Source organism: Mustela erminea, chromosome 4 (assembly GCF_009829155.1).
Source record: "Mustela erminea isolate mMusErm1 chromosome 4, mMusErm1.Pri, whole genome shotgun sequence".
NCBI classification, from domain to species: Eukaryota; Metazoa; Chordata; class Mammalia; order Carnivora; family Mustelidae; genus Mustela; species Mustela erminea.
This window is the reverse complement of record NC_045617.1, coordinates 88,435,216-88,448,378: the sequence shown is the minus strand read 5'-3', so window position 1 is coordinate 88,448,378 and position 13,163 is coordinate 88,435,216. Positions and strand designations below refer to the sequence as shown.

General features: G+C 56.5%; 1 protein-coding gene across 3 annotated transcripts in view; it reads left to right on the top strand.

Annotated features, from left to right (window-relative positions):
• The first annotated feature begins 990 nt into the window (after positions 1 to 990).
• The window catches only part of TFEB (transcription factor EB), a 52,223-nt gene continuing 40,050 nt past the window's right edge, over positions 991 to 13,163 (top strand). The window contains exon 1 of one of the 3 annotated variants that reach the window (XM_032339917.1): positions 991 to 1,174. The gene's annotated coding sequence lies outside the window, so the exon portion shown is untranslated. Of the gene's footprint in view, positions 1,175 to 3,534; positions 3,767 to 12,589; positions 12,957 to 13,163 lie in introns of those variants that run through there. The other 2 variants (XM_032339916.1, XM_032339912.1) reach the window with 2 other exon arrangements.

The following is a 13,163-nucleotide window of genomic DNA, read 5'->3' as shown; positions in this document are numbered from 1 at the left end:
CTCTGCTGACCTAATGGACCAAAGGACCGGCAGAACCACCCCAGACAAGCCCACTAGCACTGTGATGAGGGCTCCCATCCTCCCACTACCCAGGCCTTCTTCTCCTCACCTGTGATCAAGCTTGTACTGGGAGCTTCTGAGAAATGCTAGATGCCCATGTACACGTGTGACAGTCATGGCTACTTCTGGAAGGGGGTGATGCTCCCAGAATCTATTTCCAGAAGGACTTCAAAAGGTCTGGGCTGAGTGAAACTGATCACATTTTCACCTAGAATCTTCTGCGGGGGGGCGGGGGGGGGGAAGCTAGGACTGATGAAGCTTGAGGAGGGGTATTACTGGAAAACCATAATGGGAGGGTTGTAGGCTCCTTGTACACATTTCTTTCACCCCATCCTTCACTAGTCTGACCCCAACTTTGCTCCTTATGTTCAGGGTCAGGGGTGAAAGACAAGATCTAAGTCCGGCACTCCATTCCAAAACACGAGGGAAACTGAGGTTTGCCACGTAGTGGTTTCTATAGCAACAGCCCACCATCTGGGACCCTACTACATCTTTCCTAGACTCTAGTAAAGACAGCATGCTGCACACCTCTCCTTGGGGTCAGAGAAACCACGGGGTGTATCATAGTGAGCTGTAGTTCGTGACATCTCTGAGTAAGAAGAAAAAAAAAAAAAAACTTGCAGAAGAGGCAGAAATGAAGTGGAACTTAAGTTCCAAGTCAAAAAGCCATGGCCACGTACACAAGCCAGGGCTCACAGAGTGGGACTACAAACCCCGGCGTTCCTGGCGGAGCCGACGGGAGGGACTACATTTCCCCGCGGGCGCCGCGGTAGACCCGCGAGGGGCGGGGCGGGGCGGGGCGGACCGCGGGGGCGTGTGCTGCCCTCTGCCGGGCGCGGCGGGAAGTGGGTGCGGATTGACAGGGGGAGCCCCGGCGCCGGGCGCGGGGCTCGGTGACAGCAGAGGCGGCGGCCGCGGGCTGGACCTAGGGAGCGGCGGCGGCGGCGCCGACGGCAGCTGGAAGGGCGGACGGGGCGGGCCTCCCTGGTGGCGCGGAGCCGGAGGAGTCCGGGAGGGGGCGGCAGGCGCAGCTCGCGGGCCGGACACCTGAACTTGGGACAAGTTGCCAGAGCCGCGGGGCACAGGCGGCGGACGGATTGACCTTCAGAGCTAGGTGAGCGGGACCGGGGGGCAAGGGGTGCACGGAGGGCCCGGAACCTCGGACCCAGGCTCCCCCGCCCCCATTGTGGGTGCGGGAGACAGGTGGGTGGATGGGGGTGCCGGCTGAAGAGGGGACAGAGAGTGTGTGTGCCGCGCCAACACCAGCTCTGCGGTCCGTCTAGTCCGGGACTCTCCGCACATGGCCGGAGCGGAGCTGCCTGCGGAGCCCGGGAGCCCCTCCGGCCCCTCACTGCAGGCCCGGGCCGGGGGCGGCTTCTCCGCGACCTTATGTAACCAGGCGGGAGGGGCCGGGGCGGGCATGGGCCTTCCCGACTCGGGAGCTGGGAGTCGAAGGGGCGGGAGGCGTGGGAGTGAACTTGCAACAAGTTTGAGGGACGTGTGGGCCTTGCGCCTACTCCTTCTCCACCGGAGGCGGCTGGGGCGGGTGGTACGGGGGAGGGCGCCGGAGGCCCGGGAGGCGTGCGGGGGCCGAGTTCGCCCCGGCCAGGCCCAACCTGGATGGTCCCGGGGAGTGGGAGGGCCGGGACGGCGCCACGCCCCCGGGGCTGGGCTGCTGGAGCGGGGCGGGTGGAAGTACCATCCCTCCCTCCCTTCCCGTCTCTTCCTCCCCCTCGGTGTCTTAAGAAGCGGCGCGTCCCCTGGTATCCTAAGCTCTTCTCCCCTTTGCATTAACTCCGCGACCTCTGGGAACCCCAACCCCAGAGCTCACGCTTCGCGCGTCCCTCTTTCTGCTCCCCGGAGCTCCCAGCCATCTGCCGGCCCCTAAGTACCCCCACCTTCTTGGTCCAGAATCCCGGAAAACACGCCCCCTTCCCCTTATTCCAGGAGTTCGTACCGCCCAACCCCTTGACGTCCCGCCCTCGAAATCCGCGCGGGGTCTCCTCCCCACCTCCTCAAACCCTGGTCGGCCACAGGGGCATAGCGCGTGCACTTCCCTCCTCGAAGAGAGAGGGTTGTTGCCAGCTTTGTCCCCGCCCCTCGGCCCCTTCCCGGCCCGGGGTTCTGGCTTCACGCACCGCTGCCCGGAGCTGCTCCGGTTTGCGCGAGCAGGTTCGCGCCGCAGCAGCCTGGCGCGCCCCAGCCCCGCGCCCGCGGGGAAGGAGGGAGGGCTCCCGGGGCGGGGCTCCTCTGCACGCGCGCCCTTAGTGTCCCCAGCTCGCCCTCCCCGTTCCCTCGTGGCCGCTCACTGCGGAGTCCTTTCCACGCCAGTCCACTCCAGCCGGGATTCTCTCGCCTCTCTGTTCCGGGGACGGTTCGGCTCTGTTTCTGGTCTGGATTTGAGCACAGTGCCTCCTTTGGCATTACGCCCCCAGGAAGTGTCCGTGAATTACCGCACAGCCCCCACCCTGAGTGAGGGAGTCTTAGTCCAGCTGAGAAAGGGCAAGGCCCGTGCAGGCCCTTAGTGATACTTCTCAGATGTGGGCTCAGACCCCTGCACCCGCCCAGTCTAAGATTCCACTGGCCCAGGACCTGGCAATTGGTGGGGGAGGAAGGTGGCTCTGGTTTCCTCTTGGGCGGCCAGAAGGGGTTGGCTCAGATCGGAATGTAGTTCCCCGCTCTTTAGCCTGTTTGCTCGGAGGCCCTCTGTGTGCCCAGCCTGGTGGAGAGCCTCCAGGCCCTGTCCTCAGGCGGATAACAGTCTAGGGGAGAGATGCCAGCAATAAAGGCTGGTCTTAGACGCGGAAGAAGGGGAGAGCCCTGCGTGGTAGTTTGCTGGTATGCTAGTACCATGCCTCAGTTTCCCCAGCTATAGCAAAATGAGCAATTCACTTGGCCCTCTTCTTTCTGCCTGTCCCCCACCACCCGATGCTAGTTCACTAGAAAGCATAAATGAGAGGCTGTTTGTGTGACTCTGTGCTCTGTCTGCTTCTCTGGAAGGGAGCTGATACTGCTTACAACTCAGCTCTAGTAGGTGCGGACGAATGGGAATCCTGTTCCGGTCCGGTGGAGGTGGTGCAGGGCATGGGGCAGGGGACCCCTCCCCCCCTCGAGTGAGCACCAAATCCATGGAGAACCAGCTGGGCTGCTGAGGTCTGAGAGTTGGGTGACTCACAGTCAGAGGTGGGCAGGGGGTGGGCCAGGGCCTGGGATGATGGGCCTACCTACAGCCCACCCCCATGGCCAGTCAGCCCCCTTTGAGCCTCAAGGCTTGAAAGTAGGTAGGAGGGGCCTCCCACCCTTCAGAGCTGGCTGTCCTTTGGGGGTCTGGCTTCTGGCCTTCATCCCTCTTGGGGCTTTGTTTATGGCTGTAATTGTATCATTAGCTGGGGTTTTATAGAGTTACTTAGCACCTGCCCCCACAGGGAGTGGCCCAACCACCCCCTGGCTTCTGTCTCTTCCTTTTCAAAGTCAACTTGGTTTCTGCCCATAGCAGGGGTTTCCCCAACCGCAGCTGGCATGAGAGCCAGGTTGGGCCTTTGTCCTAGGGATGGAGGGCTGTCAGCACTTGGGGCCCAGCTTGGGGCTGCCCTGGAGATGACTGTGGAAATTGGGCAGACCTCCTCTGATGCTGAGGGAGGGAGGTCAGGATTTCCAGAACTGCCAGAAGTGTCAACCCCCCACGATGCTGCAAGTGGATAAGTAGGTAACGTGTCTATTGTCCTCTGAAAAAAGAGGGAGGAAAAGGTTCCCTCCTTCCAGGCTATTGTGAAGGTTCAGGGTAGAGCAGTGTCTGGTACTGGTGAGTCTGTAATGTTGCTCCATATTTCACTGTGGGGCGTGTGTAATTGAGAGGAGTGTGTGTGTGTGTGTATGGTGATGAGATGATGGGTATCTAGGTACATGTGTACAGATGAATCGTCCGTGTGTGTGTCTGTGGGAGTATAACCACACAATATGTTGATGGAATATTCATCTAGTTTCTTTATGCTATAATAGAACAACATTCTAAGAAAATTTAGCTATAAATAATAGTTGCATTTATTATGTCTTTACTTTTTTTTCCTTAAAGATTTTATTTACTTATTTGTCAGAGAGAGAGCGAGCGCCTGCACGCACAAGCAGGGGGAACAGCAGGCTCCCTGCCAAACAAGGAGCCCAATGTGGGACTTGATCCCAGGACCTTGGGATCATGACCTGAGCCAAAGGCAGATGCCCAACCGACTGAGCCACCCAGGCGTCCTGTGTATTTACTCTTTAGAGTGAGGTAGGAATGATTATTTTCATTATCCAGATTCAGAGAAGTTAAGCAAGTTGCCTGAAGTCACACAGCATGGAAGAGGTAGGGACTCTAACCGAGGTCCAGCTTCCTCCAGAATCCATGTTCTCAGTCTCTCAAGCAGACCACTTTGGGTTTCTCAGGAGTTCTCTCTTAAAAGGTGGGCAGGTATGGGTCTGGGAACCTTCTTTGCCCCAGGCAGGGTCTCCTGCTCTGAGCAGGGTGTAAACTGGCTGAGGCCTCTGCCCCAGGGCCACACCTGTCTCCTGGCTGTTCCTCTGAACTCTGCTGACACAGGTGACCAAAGGACCTCTGGTGAGGACTCTCCTGACTGGCCCTGGGGAGGAGAGGAGTTCAGACAAGGCTTCCCGGGTCTCCTTGGAAACCTCACACATTAACTTGCGTGCAGCCCTCGCTAGGCACTTGTTTACTAGATGTGGGGAAAGGCTGTGGCAGCTATTGAGTGAGAATGAACAGCCACCAGTCACGAGAACACAGGAGTCCCCTCCCGGCCAGCCGGTATGGGCGTGCAGGTCCCACTGCTCTCAGCCTCCGTCTCCATTGCTGGGAACCTATCACCTAGCCTGGGGAGGGGGGTGGTGCGGTTTCCCCTCTAATGTGAACCTTCTGTGGCTCTCTGGCAAAGGCAGCCAGACAGGAGAGGCTCCCCAGAGGGAGGCGTGTGTGCTTCCGGGGGAGGGGGACACTGCTGAAGTCCACTCTCTAGAGCATGAGCTTAAGGCTGGCCTGGGTGGTACAACCAGCCAGTTTCTCTTGGGACATCATCAGAGCCAGCGCGAACTGAGCCCTGAGTTAAGTGCCATGTCGCCAGGAGATTGTTGAGAATAGGAGCTCCAGGGCCAGGCTGCTTGGCTTGGAATCCCACCTCTGACATACCCTAGCTGTGTGACCCCTGGGCCAGCTGCTTTACCCCACTGTGCCTCCATTTGCACTGGAAAGCAAGTGTTATGCTAGCACCTGCTTACTAGTGCTGCAGGGAGGGCTGAGTGTTGTTTTTTTTAAGATTTTATTCATTTATTTTAGAGAGAAAGAGAGAGAACTCCAGCAGGGGAAGGTGGAGAGGGAGAGGGAGAGAGAGAATTCCAAGCAGACTCGGAGCTGAGCATGGAGCCCAACTCAGGGCTCAATCCTAGGACCAGGAGCCAAAATCAAGAGTCAGATGCTTGGGGCGCCTGGGTGGCTCAGTGGGTTAAGCTGCTGCCTTCAGCTCAGGTCATGATCTCAGGGTCCTGGGATCGAGTCCCGCATCGGGCTCTCTGCTCGGCGGGGAGCCTGCTTCCCTCTCTCTCTCTGCCTGCCTCTCTGTCTACTTGTGATCTCTCTCTGTCAAATAAATAAATAAAAATCTTAAAAAAAAAAAAAAAAGAGTCAGATGCTTAACTGACCAAGTCCCCCAGGCACCCTATCTGGGCTGAGTATTTTGACACGTGCTGCAGGTATGAGACTTAGAATAGCTCAAATGAGACCTAGAATAGCATCGTGCTCAAAGATGTTATTAATCGTTAACGGACTCTTACAACTCCTTTATTTTTCTATTTCTCATTCCCAAGTGAGGAAATAGAGGTACAGAACGCTCTACTGAAGAGAAAAAGACCTGTGGGTGGACTCCCCTGCACATCTGACACCCTCGAAAGCAATGCCTTACATGGGGCTTTGTAGCTTTGGTGGCCGCAGCCCCCCTTCGTTCCCCGGTGACCATACCCAGCCCAGTCCCTATGGTTAACAAAATCGAATGGACTGCAGTGCTTGAGGCACCTCTCCGGCCCCCTGCTCTGCCCTGCCCCACCCCTGCGGATTCCCTGGGTAGCATCTGGCCTAGACACTTACTGCCCACTCCTGACCCATGGCTCGCCCCCCAGCGGATGCTTCAGAGGGGCAGGGGCATGAGGCAGAGCCATTGCTGGTTTTCTTTCCCAGCTCCGAGGTGTGGGCATGGGGAGAAGGAGAGAGGAGGTCTAATACCTCCACCATGTGATGCCGTGGGGATTAATCCAAAATTCCGGCAGGTTTTCCAGAAACCCATGGTCCATATTTCCTCCTCCCAGTCCCTTGTTCATGCTGGTCCCTTCTCCAGCCCACCCCCTGTGCTTCTCCCTCTAACAAAATCCTCTGTCCATCAGGGCACACCTTCCAGGGAGACCAGGAGATGGGTCCATGGGTCCATGACTGTAGCTTTGGTGGATATTATGATCACCTGGGGTGCTCTTAAAAATACTGGAACATGCCTGTCTGGTTCACTTGGTAGAGCATGCCATGCTTGATCTCTGGGTCATGAGTTCAAGCCCTACACTGGGTGGAGAGCTTACTTAAGCCAAAAAAAAAAAAAAAAAATTACTAGTACATCTGAATCTTGAAGGAGGATCCCATGTTAAAAATTCCCCAAATGATTCTGATGCCCCTTTTCCAGGGCAGCGACTCTCAGATTGGAGTGGGTATCAGAATCATCTGGAATAGTTGTTAAAACACAGATTGCTAGGCCTTACCCCCAGGGTTCCTGACTGAGTAGGTCCAGAATCAGTAGGCCTAGAAATTCCAGTAGGTCCTGGAATTTGTATTTTGGGTGAGTTCTCAGGTGATACAAATGCCGCTGGTCCCCAGACCATGGTTTGAGAACTCACTGCTTTGCAGTTTCCCAGGCAAGACCTTTCTGTCTCCTGGGTCTCTGGTTGCTTTGGGCCTCTGAGGCCTGTCTTCTTTCTGAAGCCAGGTCCCAAGGGGTGGAGACCACTGTGACACCGCTTGGTGACTGCTAATCCCTGGTATAATCATATACTCAGCTGCCTTCCCCACCTTGGCTCTCTGCCTGCACCTCCCGTTAAACTGACCAGCCTTGTGGTCTCAGCACCACCCTCTGGGACAGGTGCTCAGGAAATACTTGTTGCTTGATCAAGGTGAGATGAGGTAGACACCAAAGGACCGCACTATCCCCAGGAGGCATCAGAACACAGAGTGGGGTCTAAAGCTCCTGTGAAAGTACTTGGGGACAGAGTGCCATTGCTGGGTTAGTGGGGAGCTGTCCAAAGTGGTCCTTGGCTCTGCTGAAGTGAGGCCGGAGAAAGACCCACCATGTGACTTGACTTTCCTCCCCCGTGGTGGGCAAGTATGGCATCACTGTTGAATTGTGTTTCTTAACTACTAATAAAAATGATTAAACACACACAGAAGGCAGCTGAGACCTTCTCCTTCCTGACCCAGACTGGAGATGTTGGCCGGGGTTGGGGGGCTTGTCACTGATAGATGGAGGAGTGTCTCCATTATCTTCTAGGAGGTCCTGGGCCTTGAGGGCAGCAGATAGCTGGGCCACCTTGGGGGCTCACCCCTGAGCTCTTGGGGTGGATCCTTCCTTGGAAGCTGGAGAAGTCATGATGGGAGGTGAGAAGAGGCTGTGACAGGGTCTTGGGCCCTGCAGGGAGGTGGCAAGGTGGGCTTGGCCACTGAGCACGTCAGGCAACAGATGAATGGAACCCGGCAGTGCCAGCACCCTGAGCCCAGAGGCTGGATCTGTTTTGTGTGATGCTGTATCCCCAGTGTCCAGAAGAGAGTCTGGGATCCAGCAGGAGCTCAGTCAGTTTTTATGGAGTGAGGGCCTGAGTGTGAATTAAGCCCCTGTCAAGTGCCCAGAAATGAGGACACAACAGGTCTCTGCCCTGTGGGCAGGATATCGGCTTCACCATCTAATACTCAGGGATGCGCACAGGGCTAGACAAGGAGGAACTCCCTGCCTCTCCCCACACTCTCCCCACCCCCGCCTGGCCACCTGCTTTCCCCGGGATCCAGGTCCAGCTTCACTCTGGTTTAGGGCTGACAGTCTGTCCCTTCCTGTGGTGAGTTTGCCAGCATTTCCCCCCCCGTCCCCCCTCCCCCCACAGTGCTACCCGTGGGTCTCTGGGGTGGGGCTCTGGTTTATTTTCTCCTGTTTGCCAAGGGAAGTCACAGCCTGTCCTCTGCCTTGTTTATAATTGGTTTGGGGACAGCACCTGCCTCAGCTCTCCCCTGCAGTCCCTGAGAGGTACAGAGTGGTTGGGAGGTGACACACTATCCTGTCCGGCCCCTGTCGCCTCTTGTCCCCTGCCAGCTCTGGGCAGGTGTGCTCTCAGTGGCCCATGCAGCAGGGTGCGGCTGGCTTTGCTGGGGGCTGACTGGGGCTGTGGTGCTGGGGGCCTTAGAAACTAGCTGGTGCCTCCCCCATATTTTGGAGAGCAGAGGACTGAGGCCTGGGAGCCTGAGGGAGCCTTGCCAGCACCCCATGGCCTGGGGCACGCTTAGGGTCAGCAGGCACGCACTGAGCACCTCCTGGGTGCCTAGCGCTGTGCGGGAGAGCAGGATGGGTGGGAATGAGAACACAGCTCCTCCCTCTGGGCTGACAGCCCGGCGGGGAACTGCGGGAAACACAGAGGACAGAGAAAGGGGACCGGTGGAAGATAGTACAGAGTTACATATAAATGAATGGACATGTGCCCAAACCTGGCCCTTCACTCTGAAAAGCATTCTTCCTCGGTCCAGAGAGTTTTTATGAAAGAATTGTGCCAATTTGGTGATCTTGGCTCAGCCCTGCCCACCTGGGCCCCCAGCAAGGCAGCTCTATTGCTTCCCAGATCCTCTTACCTGCGGGTCACCTCCACAGACCTAGAAGCTTCCTTCCTGGACAGAGTCCTTCCTTCCAGGAGGACCAGAGGCTGCTGAGTGCAAGGGGAGGCCACGGGAAGGGGCTGGCCACCCATCTGCCGTTCGGAAGCCCCTGGCAGTGGGCAAGGGGGGAGGTACTAACTCGGGCCCAACAACTCAGACCTCTTTGGGCCTGCCTGTTGCTGCGCCCCCAACACTTGACCTGGGATTTGGGGCCATGATTTTGCACCTCCCCCCACGTCCTGCACCTTCTGTCTTCCCCTCTCTCCTTTGCCCCCCATGCTCTCATCCCTCTTGAACCTCCATCGACTTCCACTGTGTCCGGAACACGGGCCCTCTAAGTGTGTGTGTCTCTCTCTCCTGCTCTCTCTCCCACTTCTCGCCCTCCTCTTTATTTCTTTTTCTGCCTCCCCCCTTTTGGTGTTCAGGGGGTCCCTTCGGTGTCTCCCTGGTGTCAGCCTACCAGCTCTGCTGTTGGGGGCCCAGAAGAATGGCCCAGGGCAGGGTGAGACGGGTGTGAAGGTGCCCGGCCCTACGCAGGCTGGAGGTGGCGGGGAGATGGACTGAGGGGCAGCTGGCCAGCTGGGGGAGCCCCTCCACAGACAACCCTGGGCATCACCTGGGCATCACAGATCCAGACCTGTGGTGAACTATAGATTCCTCTCTGGTTTGTTGGGCCTAATTATAGTGGTTTTCAAAGCCAGGAGTGAGGAGATAATATTAGAACTTCTGTTTCTATTTATTTATATCCCATCCTTTTCCTCCCCTTTTAATGGTGAAATACGCCATCCCTGCTGATAAGAGCACAAACATGTGTGTATGCCGTAATAACTAACTGTAATCACCCAGGTAACCACCGCCTGGGTGAAGAAACAGATGCAGGCCTCTGCACCCCACCTCTGTCCCGACTCCCCTCCCCTCAGAGGTAACCACGATCCTGACCTTTCCGATCATTAGTTTTTTCTTTTTCTTATCGCGGAACCACTGATGTCTGCAGTCTCTATCAGAAGAGCTCAGTTTGGCCTGGTTTTGAATTTGATACAGCTAGGATGACACTGAACGCGTTCTTATGTCAAGGTTATTTCCGCTCCACGTTTTGTTTGTGAGATCTGTCCAGGTTATGACGTGTAGCTCTCGTGTGTTCATTTTCACTGCTGTGCCGCGTTTCCCTCTATGAACTTGCTACCATGTGGCTGTACCCAGCCTGCTACTCGTGGCCGTGGGGGTTGCTCTCCTTTTTCGGCTACTGTGAACAGTCCTGTAAGAATGTCCTCGTGTGTTTCCTGGTGCACTGGTGCATGTATTTCCCCAGAGTGCCTATAAGCCTGAATGGAATTGCTAGAGCCCACAGTGTAAGAGGGAGAGGCCTAAGCACACTCCACGCCGAGCGCGGAGCCTGATCTGGGGCTTGATCCCATGACCCTGAGATCACGACTTGAGCCGAAATCAAGAGTCAGATGCTCAACTGACTGAGCCACCCGGGAGCCTTACCTTCAGTAAATATCTTGTTAAGTGGTTGTGCCAATTTATTCCTCACCAGGGGCACCTGAGAGTTTCTGTTGCTCGGGATTCTAGCCAACACTTTGTATTGCTAAAAACTGTTAACTTCTTCCATGCTGGTGCATGTTGCTGTATCTCTCCTTGGGTATAATTTGCATTCCCCTTTTCATCCTTTTTTTATTGATCTGTTTTTGTGGGGGTTTGCTGACCTGCATGATCTATTCAAACATTGGTATTTATGAGCGATTTATGAGAAAAGAAGCATGTACTGGGGATGCTCGAAATTTTGTACTCGTAGCTGTGTACTTTCAGCCGTGGCTGAAAGACTGTGACAATAGTGAATGCCAGGGAGGGCTCCAAGTTGGGAGATAGGAAGACGGTCTTCAGAGGGGACCCCCAACGGGGCGGCCTCTGCAAGGGCCTCTTGCCCAGCACATCTGGCAGCGGAGGCGGAAGGCTCGAGGACTGGAGCCCTCAGTAGATACCATGCACCTTAGAATCGGCAGGTGTCTGTCTTTCAAGGTCTCCTTGGGTGGTTGTTCTCAACTGGTGGTCATTTTGCCTCCCCGGGGACATTTGGCAATGTCTGATGACATTTTTGGTTGTCACAACTCGGGAAATGCTACTGGCATTTAGTGGGTAGAAGCCCGGGATGTGGCTGAACATCTTGAAATGCTCAGGACAGCCCCCCAGCAAGGAATCCTCTGGCTGCGAGCATCAGTGTTGAGGTTGAGAAACTCCGACCTGGGAACAGAGCCAGGAAACTGAGATTTGCCATGAACTTGCTGCATAGCCTTGGAGAAGTCACTTCAGTGCTTGAAGCCTTGGTCCCCAGCTAGGGACAGTGAGGGTGGTGAGGGGGCTGCCCTTCCCCCTCCCTGAGGCTGCTGTCAGAACTGGGGAGAGGGGCACTTTGGGAGGCATCCCTGCCAAGGGGCATCTGCTCCTTGTTTCCTTTGTGGTACCAGCCCCTCCCCCTTGACTGTGCTCCCTGTCCACTGAACTGGAGGTGTCAGGTGACCAGCTGTGAGCTCGGCCCTGCTTCCTGCTATTCCAGGCCTCGGGACTGTGGGGGAACTGCCCCGAGGGCCCCAGCCTTTTGATGAGGGCAGCAGAAATGAGGGGCTCTCTGGGGAGCTCCGGGGCCCAGGTAAAACCATTTCTGACTTTGTCCTCAACTGGGTGGGAGTCCAAGGTTGTGTGGGGTGATAAGAGGTGCCTGTCATACTCTTTATCTGAGGCCCCGTTTCGAGTCCAGGCCGTGAGGGGCGGAAGCCAGAGGTCATTCTTGGGGGCTCTGTACACCCAGGCCAGCCTCCTACTCATCCTCTGTGTTCTTCCAGAGTTGCTAACCCAGGGAGGGCCCAGGCTTGGGTCAGAGTCTAGGTCAGAGCCCCCTGGGCCTCTCTGACCTCCTTGTTCTAGGGCGCACTTTGCCTCAGTGGCATCTCCGGCCTTCACCATGAACCACGGCCTGCCTGATCTTCTTTCTACTACCCTGTACCTTCCTGAGCCATACTCTCATGGAAGGGCCCAGGAAACTCACCCACCTTGAGGGACAGGTGACAGACAGTGGCTTCATCATTGCCTGCCTTTCTTGACAAGGAATTTTCCCTGTTAAAGGCAGGAATCCCTTAAGCACCAGAGAGAAACGCTGGTGAAATGAATGTTTGTTTGACAGGCTGTTAGAGAAGTACTTTGGGGGCTGGGGAACCTCTGAAATCACATGTAGCAAGAGTGTGTTGTCACAAGTGAATTATTGTGTGGTTGCTCGTATCTTCCCAGAACTTCCTAGAAGCATCTCAGTCTCGGGGTCCCTTCCCAGGTGGGCCTATATCATAAGACTGTGAACCGGGTGTCTGGAGGCCCTGGCAAGGCCCAAGGGCAAGGTGGCAGATAACATGGTCAGTCAGGATGGTGGGGGACTATGGGGCTTCAGGCTAAGGATCTGTGCCTCCAGGAGGGGCTGGGAGGGTATGCAGGTTAGGGCTAGGCCTGTACTAGACCTGGTAAGATTCCTGAAAATTCTTGCCCCTCTCGATCTTGGGGTGGGGGGGCTTGGTCTGTGCCCTGTGGGGCTTGGCTCTGTGGCTCATGGGGCCTGAAAGAGGCTCAGGCCGGGAGGACGGAGGGCATTGTAGAGGTCCTGGGCCCCACGGTGTGTGAGTGAGATGGGGTGATTCGGGTTGGGAGCCTGCCTGCGCTGGGTAGTCTTGTGGGTGAGCAAAGCCTTCCGGACGGGCGTGAGGTTCCCTCTGCACTGTGAGTAATCCTCGGCCACACTTGCAGCTCCCAGGGGATTGTGCAACTTCCTCTCAGACTGAGGTGCAGGGGGCTGGGTGAGAAGCAGTGCTGGGGAGAATGAGGAAACTGGGTCTGGCACCCGGGGCAGGGGCCTGGCCCTGGGCTCTGGCCCCCCAAGGAGCTGAGCTTTCTCGGGGGCTCCTTCCAGGGGACTCGCCTCTCCCAGGTATGAGGGAGCGTGTGCACACGTGTGTGTGTGTGTGTGTGTGTGTGTGTGTCCTGTCTTCGGGGAGGCAGGTGAGTGGGGATGAGGCCCTAAGGCCTGCATTGGCATCAGGGTGTCTTCTGAAGGGGATGGGGAGATACCTTGCAGGGTCTGGGTTGGGGAAGCAGGTGGCACAAAGGAGGGGCCTCTGGCCAGGTTCCGAGTGGG